The sequence below is a fragment of the Scyliorhinus canicula genome, chromosome 2, assembly GCF_902713615.1.
Source record: "Scyliorhinus canicula chromosome 2, sScyCan1.1, whole genome shotgun sequence".
In the NCBI taxonomy this organism is placed as follows: Eukaryota; Metazoa; Chordata; class Chondrichthyes; order Carcharhiniformes; family Scyliorhinidae; genus Scyliorhinus; species Scyliorhinus canicula.
Window position 1 is genome coordinate 154,239,890 of NC_052147.1, and position 16,906 is coordinate 154,256,795.

At 53.3% G+C, this 16,906-nt stretch overlaps 1 protein-coding gene across 6 annotated transcripts in view; it reads right to left on the reverse strand.

Annotated features, from left to right (window-relative positions):
- The window catches only part of mpp4b (membrane protein, palmitoylated 4b (MAGUK p55 subfamily member 4)), a 121,796-nt gene extending 105,149 nt beyond the window's left edge, over positions 1-16,647 (reverse strand). For all 6 annotated transcript variants that reach the window (XM_038787986.1, XM_038787985.1, XM_038787979.1 and 3 more), the window contains exon 1: positions 16,496-16,647. The gene's annotated coding sequence lies outside the window, so the exon portion shown is untranslated. The remainder of the gene's footprint in view (positions 1-16,495) is intronic.
- Positions 16,648-16,906: the final 259 nt, after the last annotated feature.

Here is a 16,906-nt window from a genome sequence, read left to right on the forward strand (position 1 = left end):
CCAGCGCCCATTGTGGCGGTTGGATGTGGGGTTGTTGGCGGAGGAGGAGGTATGTAGGTGGGTCCGGGCAAGTATTGAGGGGTACCTCGAGGTGAATGATACGGGGGAGGTTCAGGTGGGGGTGGTCTGGGAAGCTCTGAAGGCAGTGATTCGTGGGGAGCTGATATCCATCAGGGCACATAGGGAGAGGATCGAGAGGAATGAGAGGGATAGACTGGTGGGAAAGATGCTGGAGGTAGACAGGCGGTACGCAGAGGCACCAGAGGAGGGACTGTTGGGGGAGAGGCGCAGCCTGCAGGCTAAATTTGATTTGCTGACAACTAGAAAGGCAGAGGCACAGTGGAGAAATGCACAAGGGGCAGTGTACGAACATGGTGAAAAGGCGAGTAGGATGCTGGCTCATCAGCTCCGCAAGCGGGATGCGGCTAAGGAAATTGCTGGAGTGAGAGACAAGAGTGGGAATGTGGTGCGGAAGGGGGTAGAGGTGAATGAGGTCTTCAAGGACTTTTACGGGGAACTGTACCGGTCGGAGCCAACGGGGGAGAGGAGGGGAATGGAGAGGTTCCTCGACGGGCTTTCTTTCCCGAAGGTGCAGGAGGAGCAGGTGGAGGGGTTGGGTGCGCCGATTGAGCTGGAGGAGCTAGTTAAGGGGATCGGGCAGATGCAGTCAGGGAAGGCACCGGGGCCGGATGGATTCCCGGTGGAATTTTATAAAAAGTTTGTGGACCTACTGGGCCCCTTGCTAGCGCGGACACTTAATGAAGCGTGGGAAGGGGGGACTTTGCCCCCGACGATGTCGCGGGCGCTGATCTCGTTAATCTTAAAGAAGGACAAGGACCCCCAGCAGTGTGGTTCATACAGGCCCATATCTCTCCTCAACGTAGATGCCAAGGTGCTGGCAAAGATCCTGGCCACCAGGATAGAGGACTGTGTGCCAGGGGCTGTACACGATGACTAGACAGGTTTTGTGAAGGGAAGGCAGCTGAACACGAATGTGCGGAGATTGCTGAATGTCACCATGATGCCGGCGATTGAAGGGGAGGCAGAGATAGTGGTGGCGCTGGATGCAGAGAAGGCCTTCGATAGAGTGGAGTGGGGGTACTTATGGGAGGTGTTGGGGAGGTTTGGATTTGGTGAAGGGTTCATTAGATGGGTAAGGCTGCTATATGAGGCCCCGATGGCGTGCGTGGCCACGAATGGGAGGAGGTCGGAGTACTTCCGGCTTTACCGAAGGACCAGGCAGGGTTGCCCCCTGTCCCCCTTGTTGTTTGCATTGGCAATCGAGCCGCTGGCGATGGCGTTGAGGGATTCAGAGAGGTGGAGAGGTTTGGTGCGAGGTGGGGAGGAACATAGGGTGTCGTTGTATGCCGATGACCTGTTACTGTATGTGGCGGACCCGGCGGGAGGGATGCCGGGGGTGATGGTGTTGCTAGCTGAGTTTGGGACCTTTTCAGGTTATAAACTAAATTTAGGCAAGAGTGAGGTGTTTGTGGTGCATCCTGGAGACCAGGAGGAAGGAATTGGTAGGCTCCCGCTTAGGCGGGCAGGGGAGAGTTTTAGGTACCTGGGGGTGCAGGTGGCCAGGGACTGGGGGACTCTTCACAAACATAATTTCACCAGACTTGTAGATCAGATGGAGGAGGAGTTCAAGAGGTGGGACATGCTGCCATTGTCGTTGGCGGGGAGGGTGCAGTCCATCAAAATGACGGTGCTTCCGAGGTTCTTGTTCCTCTTTCAGCGCCTGCCCATCTTTATCCCCAGGGCCTTCTTTAGGAGAGTGACTAGCAGTATTTTGAGCTTTGTGTGGGCACATGGGACTCCGAGAGTGAAGAGGGTGTTCCTGGAGCGAGGGAGGGATAGAGGCGGGCTGGCGCTGCCCAACCTTCTGGGGTACTATTGGGCGGCCAATGTGTCAATGGTGCGTAAATGGGTGATGGAGGGGGGAGGGGCGGCGTGGAAAAGAATGGAGATGGCGTCATGCAGAGGTACGAGCCTGGGTGCCATGGTAACGACGCCGTTGCCGCTCTCCCCTAAGAGGTTTACCACGAGCCCGGTGGTGGCGGCGACCCTAAGAATCTGGGGACAGTGGAGACGGCATCGGGGGGAAACAGGGGGCTCGATGGAGGCTCCATTGGGTGGCAATCATCGGTTCATCCCAGTGAACAGTGATGGGGAATTTAGGGGGTGGCAAAGGGTGGGCATCAGTAAATTGAGGGACCTGTTTATTGGAGGGAGGTTTGCGGGCCTGGGGGAACTGGAAGATAAATTTGGCCTTCCCCAAGGGAACATGTTCAGATACCTGCAGGTAACGGCGTTTGCTAGGCGACAGGTAGAGGGATTCCCTTTGCTGCCCTCGCGGGGGATGATGGACAGAGTGCTTTTGGGGGTGTGGGTCGGAGAGGGGAAGGTGTCTGACATTTATAAGGTAATGCAGGAGGTGGAGGAGTCGTCAGTGGAGGAGCTGAAGGCTAAATGGGAGGGGGAACTAGGGGAGCAGATAGAGGACGGGACTTGGGCGGAGGCCTTGGAGAGAGTCAACTCTTCCTCTTCATGTGCGAGGCTTAGTCTCATCCAATTTAAGGTGCTGCACCGGGCCCACATGTCCGCGACTAGGATGAGTAGGTTCTTTGGGGGTGAGGACAGGTGCACCAGATGTTCGGGGAGTCCAGCGAGTCATGCCCATATGTTCTGGGCATGCCCAGCACTGGAAGAATTCTGGAAGGGGGTGGCGGGGACGGTGTCGAGGGTGGTTGGATCCAGGGTCAATCCAGGGTGGGGACTCGCGATTTTTGGAGTTGCGGCAGAGCCGGGAGTGCAGGAGGCGAAAGAGGCCGGTGTCCTGACCTTTGCGTCCCTAGTAGCCCGACGAAGGATCGGCGGGTCTCTGCCGTTTCCGCGCTGCTACTCGGCCCATCAAGGCCGGAGAATCAGCGGCCCAGCCGCAGACAGCGGCCCGCGACTGGCGCCGCACCAAACGCGCCGGCGCAAACTGCACCGATTCTTCGCTCCTCGGAGAATCGTGTGCCGGCGTCGGTGTGGCGTGGTGCGGTTGTGCTGATTCTCCGGCCCGGCGCAGGGCTCGAAGAATCCAGACCTGAGTGCTTCTATTTATTGTTAAGCATTGTTTAACTGGTAATTGTAAGCTCTATTTCTGGAATGTTAGGGTAGTTTTAATCGATTTAGTTCAGTTGGCTGGACAGCTGGTTCATGATTCAGAGCAAGGCCAGCAGCGTGGGTTCTATTCCCGTACTGGTTGAGGTTATTTATTAAGCCCCCACCTTCTCAACCTTGCTCCTCGCCTGAGGTGTGGTGATCCTCAGGTTAAATCACCACCAGTCAGCTCTCCCCTCAAAGGGGAAAGCAGCCTATGGTTATCGGGAACTATGGTTATAGTGACTTTACAGTTTTAATAATAAAGTTTGTTGGAATATACCATAACCCTGGTTGTGCAGGGAATCACTTCTGGAACGAAATATCCTTTCCTCACAGTCTTACAAATTAAGAAAAAGTATTGGGGTTTCTGCTCCGTATCCTAGAAAATGTTGGTTCATAATTGTGATCGGATTATAACTGATTGACACCAGCTCACCAATCCTGCACTTTCTCCATATTCTTCGATTCCTTAGTGTCTAAAAATCTATTAATCCCTGATCAAATTTATTCAATGAATATGCAGCCACATTCCTCTGGAAAAGGGAATTCAAAAACCACAGACATTTCTCTTCATCTCGGTGTGAAATGGCTGACTCCATGTTCTGAGGCTATAAACCCAAGTTCCAGACTTCCCTGTCAGGGGGATACAGCCTCTAAGCATCTACCCTGTCAAAGCCACTAAGAATTTGATATGTTTCAATGGGATCATCTCTCATTCTGGAACTGTTTTTCACCCCGGAACCTTTCCTCATTGGGAAACAGTTCCTCTCTATGGAATTATCCCTCACACTGAGGTTACAAAGATCGAGTGGAAAACCAGAGGTTGCAGAGACAACAGCAAGATAGCTTCAGCCACTTCCAAATCATAGGAGATTATAGGTTTCTGTTTGTGCAGCTTCCTGAGTTCATGGAGAAAGTCCTGGCAGGTCAGTGATGCACATCTGACCAGCCAGGTGTTCAATCGCCTTGGCGAGCATACAGGTAACGAGGAGCAGCATCAACCATTAGCTTGTCAATGCATCACCTTTCTAGTCAAGAAATAAAAACTGCTTCGGGAAGTCTAGATTTGGCTACATTATAACTGTACCCTCACAGCACAGTTTAACCATCCACTTGCTCCCATTATTTAGCTTGTAGTGTTGATTCTCAATTTTCCACATCTCACCTTCTTCTAATTCTTGAACTTTCCAGTTGGAGTGCACAAGGGGCAGGATCCCTCCCTGAACATTCCTGCCTTTCCACTTCATTCAAGAGACAGTGACCAATCACAGTTTCCCAATGAGTCTGTTCAGCTAAATCTTCAAGCCAAGCTCACGGATAATTAATTTTTAAAAATATTTTTATTAAGGTATTTGAACATTTTTATAATAATAACAATAACAATGGCATAAACATGGTATAATAAACATTACCACCCCCAATCCAACCTTCACACACCCCAACCATAAAACAACAATCCAGCCCTCTCCCACCCACCCCCCCATGCTTGGAATACTACTTCTGCTGACATTTTAATTTTCCACCAAGACAGTCGACGAACGGCTGAACCCGACCATTGACCCTCTTAAGGCGAACTTTATCTTCTCGAGACTGAGAAATCCAGCCAACCCTGTCAGAGCCTGGGTCACTAACCCAGGTCTCTTCACTCGGGGGCTTCGAGTCCCTCCACATTAGCAAAATCCGTCTCTGGGCTACCAGGGAGGCAAAGGTTTTTTTAGTACCGTGGACATTGCCTTAGCAAAACCCTCTAAGCTTCGGGCATGCCCAAAACATGTGGACATGATTTGCTGGGCTTCCCGTGCACCTCGCACACCTGTCCTCTACCTCGAAAAACTTGCTCATCCGAGCCACTGTCATGTGTGCCCAGTGGACTACCTTAAACTGTATCAGGCTAAGCCTGGCACATGATGAGGGTGTATTAACCCTACTTAGGGCCTCCGCCCATAGACCCGCCTCTATCTCTCCTCCTAGCTCGTCCTCCAACTTGCCCTTAAGATCCTCCACCGGAGTTTCCTCTGCCTCCAAAAACTCCTGGTAAAGATCTGAAACCTTCCCCTCTCCCACCCAGGTACTGGAAGCTACTCTATCCTGTATCCCCCGTGGAAGCAGCAATGGGAAGGCTGGAACCTGTTCTCTCAGGAAGTTTCGCACCTGCAAATATCTAAACCCATTCCCTGCTGGCAATTTAAATTTATCCTCCAAAGCTTTCAAGCTGGGAAAGCTCCCATCTATAAATAGATTCCCCATCCTTCTAATTCCTGCCCTTTGTCAACTCCGGAACCCACCATCCAGCCTACCCGGTACAAACTGATGATTATTATAAATCGGGGTCCAATTCGATGCTCCCTCCACTCTCTTATATCTCCTCCACTGCTCCCAGATTCTCAGAGCCGCCACCACCACCGGACTTGTGGAGTATCGGGCTGTTGAGAACGGAAGAGGTGCCGTTATCAGTGCTCCCAAACTTGTGTCTTTGCATGGCGCCGCCTTCATCCGCTCCCACACCAACCCCTCCCACGCTACCCAGTTCCTAATCATGGCTATATTAGCCGCTCAGTAGTAATTGCAGAAGTTCGGCAGCGCCAACCCACCCTCCCCCCGACTGCGCTCCAGCGACACTTTCTTCACTCGCGGGGTTTTACCTGCCCACACAAAGCCTGAAATAACCTTATTCACCCGCTTGAAAAATGCCTTAGGGATGAAGATGGGGAGGCACTGGGAAAAAAACAGAAAGCTAGGGAGGACCATAATTTTCACAGTCTGTACCCTCCCCGCCAGTGATAGCGGGAGCATGTCCCATCTCTTAAAGTCCCCTTCCATTTGTTCTACCAACTGGGATAGGTTTAACTTGTTCAGTGTCTCCCATTCCCGGGCCACCTGGATTCCCAGATATCGAAAGCTCTTTCCGACCATTCTAAGCTGCAGCTCTCCCAGTCTCTTCTCCTGTCCTCTTGCCTGGATCGTGAACATCTCGCTTTTCCCCATGTTCAACTTAAACCCCCCAAAATTGCCAAATTCCCCCAAGATTCGCATTACCTCCCCCATTCCCTCCAACGGGTCTGAAATATGCAAGAGCAGGTCATCTGCGCAAAGCGAGACCCAGTGCTCCCCCCCCCCCCCCCCTCCCCTCCCCGAACCAGCCCTTTCCAGTTCCTGGAGGCTCTTAACACCATGGCCGATGGCTCTACGGCCAGAGCAAACAGCAATGGGGAGAGAGGGCACCCTTTCCTCGTCCCTCGGTGTCGTTTAAAATACGCCGGCCTCAGCCGGTTCGTACACACACTTGCTACTGGTGCCTGATAGAGCAACCGCACCCAGTCAATAAAGCCCTCACCAAACCCAAACCTTCCCAGCGCCTCCCACAGATAATCCCACTCCACCCAATCAAAAGCCTTCTCCGCATCCATCGCTACCACCACCTCCACCTCCTCTCCTTCTGAGGGCATCATAATAACATTGAGCAGCCTTCGAACATTGGCCTTGAGTTGCCTGCCCTTTGCAAATTCTGTCTGGTCTTCCCCTATCAACCCCTGGACACAGTCCTCTATCCTCTCACGGAACTTAATTAAATAATTCAGCCAATCGTGTCAATCCTAGAAAAATCCAAAATTAGTCGTGTTCTCTTGCTATTCCCGTACCTGCCTCTGCTTCTATTTCTTGTTGTTGTCAATATTCCCTTAAAAGATGCAAGTCTCATCGCCATCCACTCCCTGAGATGAAGTATTCAGAACTCCGAAAACTCACTGCGTAAAATACAGCTCAAAGGTCCAGCAAGTAATTAGGCTTTTGTTTTAAGGTGGAATGGAGTATAAAAGTAGGAAAGTCATTTTCCAACTGTACAGGCCATTAGCCAGACCACATCTGGAGTACTGTGTACAGATTTGGTCTCCTTATTTAAGGAAGGATATTGATGGAACCATCAATTCAGCGAACACGTGTAGTTGGATCTGAACAGAGGCTTTAATACACTTACAACAGAGCCAGCCTATTCGTCGTTGAACTCCAGATGACTGGCAGGCTGGCTCTAAGGCACTGATCATTATACATCGGTCCCAGGGGGAGGAGTCCTGGGGGGAGCCAAGGGAGGAGCCCAGTACAAACTCTCGCGTACTCCCAGAGCGACTCCCCCTGGTGATCGGATCGTGCAACTGCACTTACAACGGTGGATAGTGAACATATATACACGGAGTTATATTGGCAACTATATACAGCATTGATCTTACAACGGGTAGATAACGAACATATATACATGGAGTGATATTGGCAACTATATATAGTGTGAATGACATTCACCACATTCACCCCCTGTTAAAAAAATCAAGTCCGGCGGGGGTGATGGCTCAAAGAGTCAGTCTGTCTGGTGGACGAATTGTCCGTTTTGATCTGCGGAGCACCGGGGTTGCAGCCTCTTGCGGTGGCTGGGCGGGCGTCGAGGTCTGGGGTACGGTTGCCGGCTCCGGGGCGAGTCTTGTCCGAGCCTCATACACCTCCTGGTCGAATGGAGACTTGGGGCGCAGGGGGCGGCACTGGTGGGGTGAGCTCGCAGAATCGGGGGCGCAAGGGGGTGGCTGCATAGGGAACGGGGAAAGGAGTTCCTCGGTGGGGTAGATGGGGGGCTGGATCCAGCGGGTGCCAGGTCCCGGAGGGATATTGTGTCCTGGCGACCGTCTGGGAACTCAACAAATGCGTACCGTGGGTTGGAATGAAGCAGGTGCACCTTTTCAACAATGGGGTCGGTTCCGTGCGCCCTGACGTGCTTCCTTAGGAGAACCGGGCCTGGCGTCCTCAGCCATGCCGGAAGTGAGACCCCTGTGGTAGTGCCCCTGGAAAAAATGAAGAGCTGCTCGTGAGGGGTTTGGTTGGTAGCTGTACACAGGAGGGATCTGATTGCATGGAGTGCGTCAGGGAGGACTTCCTGCCATTGGCAAACTTGGAGCTTTCTGGACCTGAGGGTCAGTAGGACGGTCTTCCAGACCGTCGTGTTCTCCCTCTGCACCTGTCCGTTCCCCCTGGGGTTGTAGCTGGTAGTCCTGCTCGAGGCGATGGCCTTGTCGAGCGGGTACTGACGCAGCTCGTCACTCATAAAGGACGCACCCCGGTCGCTGTGCACGTAGCTGGGGAAACCGAACAGGGTGAAGACACTATGCAGGGCCCTAATGACTGTGTGGGAGGTCATATCGGGGCATGGGATGGCGAAGGGGAATCGGAAGAACTCGTCAATAATGTTAAGGAAGTAAATGTTTTTGTTAGTGGAGGGGAGTGGCCCTTTGAAATCGATCGCAAGGCGTTCAAAGGGCCTAGAAGCCTTGACTAGGTGGGCCCTGTCTGGTCTATAGAAGTGCGGTTTGCACTCCGCACAGATCGGGCAGTCCCTGGTGACCGCTTTTACCTCCTCGTTGGAGAAAGACAGGTTTCGGGCTCTGATGTAGTGGGCGAGCCGGGTGACCCCTGGGTGGTAGAGGTCATCGTGGATGGCTTTTAGGCGGCTGATTTGCGCGCTGGCGCATGTCCCGCGGGATAGGGCATCCGAGGGCTCGTTTAGCTTCCCCGTCGATATTTGATATCGTAATTGTAGGTGGAGAGTTCAATCCTCCACCGAAGAATTTTGTCATTTTTAATTTTGCCCCTTTGCGAGTTGTCGAACATGAAGGTGACCGACCGTTGGTCGGTAATGAGGGTGAACCTCCTACCTGCGAGGTAGTGCCTCCAGTGTCGGACAGCCTCCACGATGGCTTGTGCTTCCTTCTCGACTGAGGAGTGTCGGAGTTCTGAAGCGGATAGGGTACGGGAGAAAAATGCAACGGGCCGCCCTGCTTGGTTTAAAGTGGCTGCTAGCGCTACCTCTGAGGTGTTGCTCTCAACCTGAAAGGGAGTGGATTCATCCACCGCCCGCATGGCTGCTTTGGCGATGTCGTCCCTGATGCAGCTGAAGGCCTGGCGCGCCTCAGCAGACAGGGGAAATAGTGTGACCTTGAAGAGTGGGCGGGCTTTGTCCGCATATTGGGGGACCCACTGGGCGTAGTACAAAAAGAGCCCCAAGCACCGTTTGAGGGCCTTGGGGCCATGGGGGAGGGGGAGTTCTAAGAGGGGGCGCATGTGGTCCGGGTCTGGGCCCAGGACTCCGTTCTCCACAACGTAGCCGAGGATGGCTAGTCTGTTTGTGCGGAACACACATTTCTCCTTGTTATATGTAAGGTTTAATTTTTGGGCCGTCTGGAGAAAACGGTGGAGGTTGGCATCGTGGTCCTGCTGGTCATAGCCGCAGATGGTAACATTATCCAGATACGGAAACGTGGCCGCAGCCCGTACTGGTCTACCATTCGGTCCATTGTTCGTTGGAACACCGAGACCCCATTAGTGACGCCGAAGGGAACCCGGAGGAAATGGAAGAGGCGGCCATCGGCCTCGAACGCCGTGTAGTGGCAGTCCTCCGGGCGGATTGGGAGCTGGTGGTATGCAGACTTCAGATCCACCGTGGAAAATACCCGATATTGGGCGATCTGGTTAACCATGTCTGCAATTCTGGGGAGGGGATACGCATCTCGGAGCGTAAAGCGATTGATGGTCTGGCTATAATCGACGACCATGCGGAATATTTCCCCGGTCTTGACGACCACCACCTGAGCTCTCCAGGGGCTGTTACTGGCCTCTATGATCCCCTCACTGTGCAACCTTCGGACCTCCGTTCTGATAAATACCCTATCCTGCAGGCTGTACCGCCTGCTGCGCGTGGCTATCGGTTTGCAATCCGGGGTGAGGTTGGTGAAGAGAGGAGGGGGGGGGCGATGCGCAGCGTGGCGAGGCTGCAGATAGTGAGTGGGGGCAGGGGCCCGCCGAAGCTGAGGGTGAGACTCTTGAGATTATATTAGAAATCCAAGCCTAAGAGGAGTGGCGCGCAGAGGTCGGGCAAGACATACAGTTTACATTTGGAATAGCTAGCGCCTCGAATCGTTAGTGTTGCTGTAGTGCGGCCTGGGATTTGGATGGAATGGGAGCCCGAAGCGAGGGCGATAGTTTGGTTGACGGGATAAATAGGGAGGGAACAGCGTCTTACCAGCTCTGGGTGTATGAAGCTCTCTGTGCTCCCGGAGTCGAAGAGGCATAACGTGTTGTACCCGTTGATCTGGACCTCCGTCATCGAATTTCTCAGATGCTTGGGGAGAGATTGGTCGAGGGTGACCGTGTTGAGTTGCGGGCCGCGTGGTGGTGCCCGGGGGAGTCGAATTCTTCCGATCGGGCGTCCTGTCGAGTAGATGCCGCTGCGTTCTGGCGAGCTTGATGCAGGAACACTGCGCTGAGTTGCGGGCCATGTGGTGACTGCCCTGGGAGGTCGTACTCCTCCGATGAGCTGTTTGAGTCTGGGGATGCAGCTAGGGCCCGTGGATCGCACGTGGAGGGTGGTGATGAAGATGGCGTCCAAGATGGCGGCCCCCATGAATCGCACGTGGCCGGCCGCATGGTGGAGATTTGCCAAGATGGCGGCCCCCATGGATCGTACGTGGTGGGAGGGGGCGGAGCCTGAGCGTAGGCCGCAGCGTTTCGGGCCCCGCGGGCCTGCTGGTGCTGGGGACGATGTTTTTGGACTGTTGGGGTGTTGAGGGCTGGGGCCCTTCTGCCGAGGCACACTTTAGCCTAGTGGCCTTTCTTCCCGCAGCTGCTGCAGGTCGCGGATCGGGCTGAGCAGTGCTGCCGCTGGTGCTGGCTTTGTCCACAGAAGTGGCAGGCTGGAGCAGTTGAATAATGGTTTGGGGAGCTGAATAGTGACAGGCTGGAGCAGTTGAATAACTGGTTTGGCGAGCTGATTAGCTGGCTGGGGGAGCTGAGTAATTAGCTGGAGCAGCTGGATAGTTTGAGTAGTTGACTGGGACAGTAGGACGGCCGGCTGTGGCAGCGCGATAGCTGGGGGGGCCTTGCGGCACAGGCTTGGGGGGTCCTCAGGTCAGGGGCCCATGCGGGGTTAGCGGAGTCCGCGGGAAACGAGTTGAGGCTGCGGAAGGGAACTTCCATTGTGATAGCAGCCTCTACGGTAGTCTCTAAGCCCTGGGCCCCATTTTCTAATAGTCTTTGGCCTACATAGCTAGATCGAAGGCCCGCTACAAAAACATCCCGCACAGCAAGCTCCCTATGTTCGCCCGCGGTTACGGCCTGGTAATTGCAGTCATTTGAGAGATTGTTCAACTCGCGTGCTAATTCAGCTAAAGTTTCAGTAGACCGTTGTCGGCGAGTCGCAAACACATGGCGGGCAAAGACCTCGTTCATGGGCCTAATATACATTTTGTCCAAAATCGCCAGCGTTGCGGTGTAGGAACCGGCTGGATTTAGTTGTGTAGAAATTCTGTGGCTTACCCTCGCGTGCAGTAGGCTGAGCTTTTGTTCCTCCGTAGTTTCAGCGGTGCTGATTTCGGCCAGGTAGGCCTTAAAACATTTCAGCCAGTGGCAGAAGGTTTCTTTCGCCTCTGCATCCTGCAGATCGCGTTCTAGACATCCTGGTTTTAGAGCGGATTCCATGCTTTACTTCGGCAGCTTCTTAAGTGTATTAAATTGATGGAACCATCAATTCAGCGAACACGTGTAGTTGGATCTGAACAGAGGCTTTAATACACTTACAACAGAGCCAGCCTATTCGTCGTTGAACTCCAGATGACTGGCAGGCTGGCTCTAAGGCACTGATCTTTATACATCGGTCCCAGGGGGAGGACTCCTGGGCGGAGCCAAGGGAGGAACCCAGTACAAACTCTCGCGTACTCCCAGAGCGACTCCCCCTGGTGTTCGGATAGTGCAATTGCACTTACAATGGTGGATAATGAACATATATACACGGAGTTATATTGGCAACTATATACAGCATTGATCTTACAACGGGTAGATAACGAACATATATACATGGAGTGATATTGGCAACTACAGTAGTCCCCCGTTATACCGCGCTCCGCAATACCGCGGTTCGCGATATACCGCGGGGGGGGCTTATGGACCCCAACTGCCAGTTGTGTCAATTTCAGCGGCCGGCTGATTGCTTCAGTGAGAGAGCAGCTTCCCTCTCCGGATCAAAGTGAGCCGGCCGCTGAAATTGACACTGCCGGCTGCTCTCTCCCTCCAATCAGAAACATTAAAACTTAAAAGTTGGATTGGAGGGAGAGAGCAGCGGGCAGTGTCAATTTCAGCGGCCGGCTCACTTTGATCCGGAGAGGGAAGCTGCTCTCTCACTGAAATCAGCCGGCCGCTGAAATTGACACTGCCGAGGGGGGGGTGGGTGTTGGGGGGGAGAAGAGGGGGGGCGGGTGTTGGGGGGGGGAGAAGAGGGGGGGGGGGGGTGGGGGGGGGAGAAGAGGGGGGCGGGTGTTGGGGGGGAGAGGAGGGGGACGGGTGTTGGGGGGGGGAGAAGAGGGGGGGTGGGTGTTGGGGGGGGGAGAAGAGGGGGGCGGGTGTTGGGGGGAGAGGAGGGGGACGGGTGTTGGGGGGGGAGAGGAGGGGAGCGGGTGTTGGGGGGAGAGGAGGGGGATAGGTGTTGGGGGGGAGAGGAGGGGGACGGGTGTTGGGGGGGAGAGGAGGGGGGCGGGTGTGGGGGAGACCCCCCTGTGGGTGTGGGGGAGACCCCCCTGGGGGTGTGGGGGAGAGAGGGTGGACCTGCGGGTGTTGGGGGAGAGAGGAGGGCCCGGCGGGTGTTGGGGGAGAGAGGGGGGCCCTGTGGGTGTTGGGGGACGGGGGAGGAGAGGGGGGAGGAGGGGGGGGAGGGGGCGAGCCGGAGGGTGTGGGGAGGGGGCGAGCCGGAGGGTGTGGGGGGACAGGGGGCGAGCTGGACGCTGTGGGGGAGAGCAGGAGGGTGTGGGGGAGAGGGGGCGAGCCGGAGGGTGTAGGGGGGAGAGGGGTCTAGTTGGAGGATGTGGAGGGAGAGGGGGCAAGCCGGAGGGTGTGGGGAGGGGGCGAGCCGGAGGATGTGGGGGGAGAGGGGGCGAGCCGGAGGGTGTGGGGGGAGAGGGGGCGAGCCGGAGGGTGTGGGGGAGAGGGGGCGAGCTGGAGGGTGTGGGGGGGAGAGGTGTCTAGTTGGAGGATGTGGGGGGAGAGGGGGCGAGCCGGAGGGTGTGGGGGGACAGGGGGCGAGCCGGAGGATGTGGGGGGAGAGGGGGCGAGCCGGAGGGTGTGGGGGGAGAGGGGGCGAGCCGGAGGGTGTGGGGGGAGAGGGGGCGAGCCGGAGGGTGTGGGGGGAGAGGGGTCTAGTTGGAGGATGTGGGGGGAGAGGGGGCAAGCCGGAGGGAAAAAAAAGAAATTGACACTGCCGGCTGCTCTCTCCCTCCAATCAGAAACATTAAAACTTAAAAGTTGGATTGGAGGGAGAGAGCAGCGGGCAGTGTCAATTTCAGCGGCTGGCTGATTTCAGTGAGAGCAGCTTCCTTCTCCGGATCAAAGTGAGCCGGCCGCTGAAATTTTAATTGGATCCACGATGGGGGTTTTAAATTTATTTAAAAATCTATGCTAGCGCTTCCCATTGTGAGTCTACGGGGGTCTGACCTCTCCCCCCGCCCCCCGTAGACTCTCAATGGGAAGCGCTAGCATAGATTTTTAAATAAATTTAAAACCCCCATCATGGATATCCGCGGCTCGGATACAACGCGGGTGGCTGTCTTGGACCCCAACACCCGCGTTATAAAGGGGGACTACTGTATATAGTGTGAATCACATTCACTACAGATATATTTACATTGAAAGCGTTTCAGAGAAGGTTCACTGGGCTGATTCCTGGGATGAAGGTATTTGTCCTATGAGGAAAGGTTGAGCAGGTTGGGCCTGTACTCATTGGAGTTTAGACGAAGGGGAGGTGATCTTATTGAAACCTTATCCACAAGGCACAAGTCAGGAGGGTGATGGAATACTCTCACACTTGCCTGGATGAGTGCAGCTCCAACAACTCAAGAAGCTCGACACCATAGAGGATAAAGCAGCCCACTTAATGGGCACCCCATCCATAAACATACACACCCTCCACCACCAACACACAGTAGGTGCAGTGTGTACCATCTAGATGCACTGCAGAGGAACTCACTGAGGCTCCTTAGCAGCACCTTCAAAACCCATGACCACTACCATCTTGAAGGCCAAGGGCAGCAGCCACATGGGAACACCACCACCTGGAAGGTCCCATCCAAGTGACTCACCATCCTGACCTGGAAATATATCGCCGTTCCTTCACTGTCACTGGGGTGAAAATCCTGGAACTCCCTCCCTAACAGCACTGTGGGTATACCTACAATACAGTGACTGCCGCAGTCAAGGAGGCAGCTCACCACCATCTTCTCAAGGGAATTTGGGGATGGGCAATAAATGCTGGCCTAGCGAGTGGCATCCACATTCCCATGAATGCATTTAAAAAATATATGATCCTGGGGCAGCACGGTGGCCTAGTGGTTAGCACAGCTGCCCCACGGCGCTGAGGTCCCAGGTTCGATCCCGGCTCTGGGTCACTGTCCGTGTGGAGTTTGCACATTCTCCCCGTGTCTGCGTGGGTTTCGCCCCCACAACCCTAAAATGTGCAGGATAGGTGGATTGGCCACGCTAAATTGCCCCTTAATTGGAAAAAATAATTGGATCATCTAAATTTAAAAAATATATATATATATGATCCTGAGGGGACTTGACAGTGAGGATGCTGAGAGGATGATTCCCCTTGTGGTCATCAGTGGCATCTAAGCTGGGACATGTATTCCTAATGACTCACACTACACCAACATGACCCTTTATCCCTAAGGGTTCTCAAGGAAGGCCCAGAGATCTACTGAGCAGTCACAGGTTGAGTTGGGATTGGGCTCCATGAATGTACTATGAGGGGTGGAATGGGTCAGCTCAGTGTACATTCTTGAGGGAGCATCAATCATTTTGTCATTGATTCGGTGACACCAGAAGGACGACCCCTGATGACTAACACCGACCAACCAGGTTGGTGAAATCTAGTTGCCACAGCAACCATGTACAAGCTCTGTTTGACAGTGCATCTGCTCTAATCCTTTGAGTAATTAATCCTGACACAGCCTCAACTCAGTTAATCAACTCAATCTCTCAGGGCTCTCATCGATGAGCTAATGCCGCTGGGTGTTAAGGTGGTTCAATGCTTGCCAGAGAGCCCTCGGACTAAAGGAATTATATAATCAGCAAACAGTGCAAACTGACATGGTGAAGGGTGCAAGACCTTCTGATCTAGAGGTTATGTTAGTGTAGTTGTGTTGCTGGACCATTACACGGGTTCAAATCTCACTGTAACAATCTGAAAATCTGAATTCAGTGTAAGAATCTGGGATTAAAGTGCTGGTCTTGAAGGGAAGGAGCATCACAACATAGAATTAAGCACATCAGGTAGTGTGACGGAGGTGATGGAGGACATTTTACACGGTTGTATTGCTGTGTGTTTCCACCCTGCAGAGATACACTTGCTTTTGCCATCACAACCTGCACCCTTCTGTGTTTCTTTTTCAGGATTTTTCTATTGTATCTCCCCATCTCTTTCACCAAATTCCTAACTTTTACTGAAGTCATGGAATTCCATTGGGGGAAATCATTACACACCAGAAAATGAGAGTCTATCAGAGCAGGAAAATGGGTTTTACATCAGAAATAAGTCAGACTTTAAAAGGCTGGGCAATGAGGTGGTGATAATTGTCAACGAGAGCGACACAGCCAGTACTGACTGGGTCTTTTTCTTAGCTGCAGCTGGAATGAAAGAGAATCAGGACAATTCAATATCGAGAATAGGCCACTCAATCCACCCAAACGTCTCCCTAGCGCCGGCATCAAAGAACATCCTTCCATTCCCAAAGTAGACAGAGCCCCAACCTGGCTAACAGAGATCAGTTAACGTGGAGAGCAGAGCAAGAGCTATTTATTTATATTTTTAAATTTAGAGTACCCAATTCATTTTTTCCAATTAAGGGGCAATTTAGCCTGGCCAATCCACCTACCCTGCACATCTTTGGGTTGTGGTGGCAAAACCCACGCAAACACGGGGAGAATGTGCCAACTCCACACGGATATGACCCAGAGCCGGGATCGAACCTGGGATCTTGGCACCGTGAGGCAACAGGGCTAACGCACTGCACCACCGTGCTGCCCCAAACATAACCGCAAGAGCTATTTATGATGGAGTTTCCCTTCAAACTTCCAGACTGTTGCCCCTCTCCTGTTAAACTGCCACCAATTTAATTGTGCCAGATTAGGAAAAATATAAGTAGACGGATACGGAGACAAACAAACTCTGAAGCAGCTGGACTATCAGATTATCGAGATGTTCCCTCCCCACACTCTCTCCGTTTCGCACACATCACAGATTTTTGACTGAAAGCTCGAGCTTACTTACCACTGACAGGCTCCTAGTTAGGTGAACCTGATTGAATCAGGCCTGGAATCTGAAGCATTCCATATCTGCTGTTGCTCACTTGCAGTGTCCCTCCACACTGCTTTCACCACAGCTGCCAGTTACTGCAGGGATACTGTAATCCCTTAATGCTCTCAGGATCCTCAGCAATCCTTTCTCAAATACGCATCCAACATTGACCCGCAGCAAGTCATTACAACATAAAACTAACAGACTCCTATACTCTAATTCTACAAGGGAGGTCAGCATGCTGAGAATAAATACTCTAAAGTTTATAATGCAGTATGAGGAACAGCCCCATGGCTGAGGTTCAAGCCGTACCATTGTTACACAACATCCAACCTGTACTTAACCTGGGAGTGTTAGATGGGGACAGTGTTCAGCGAGCTAGTG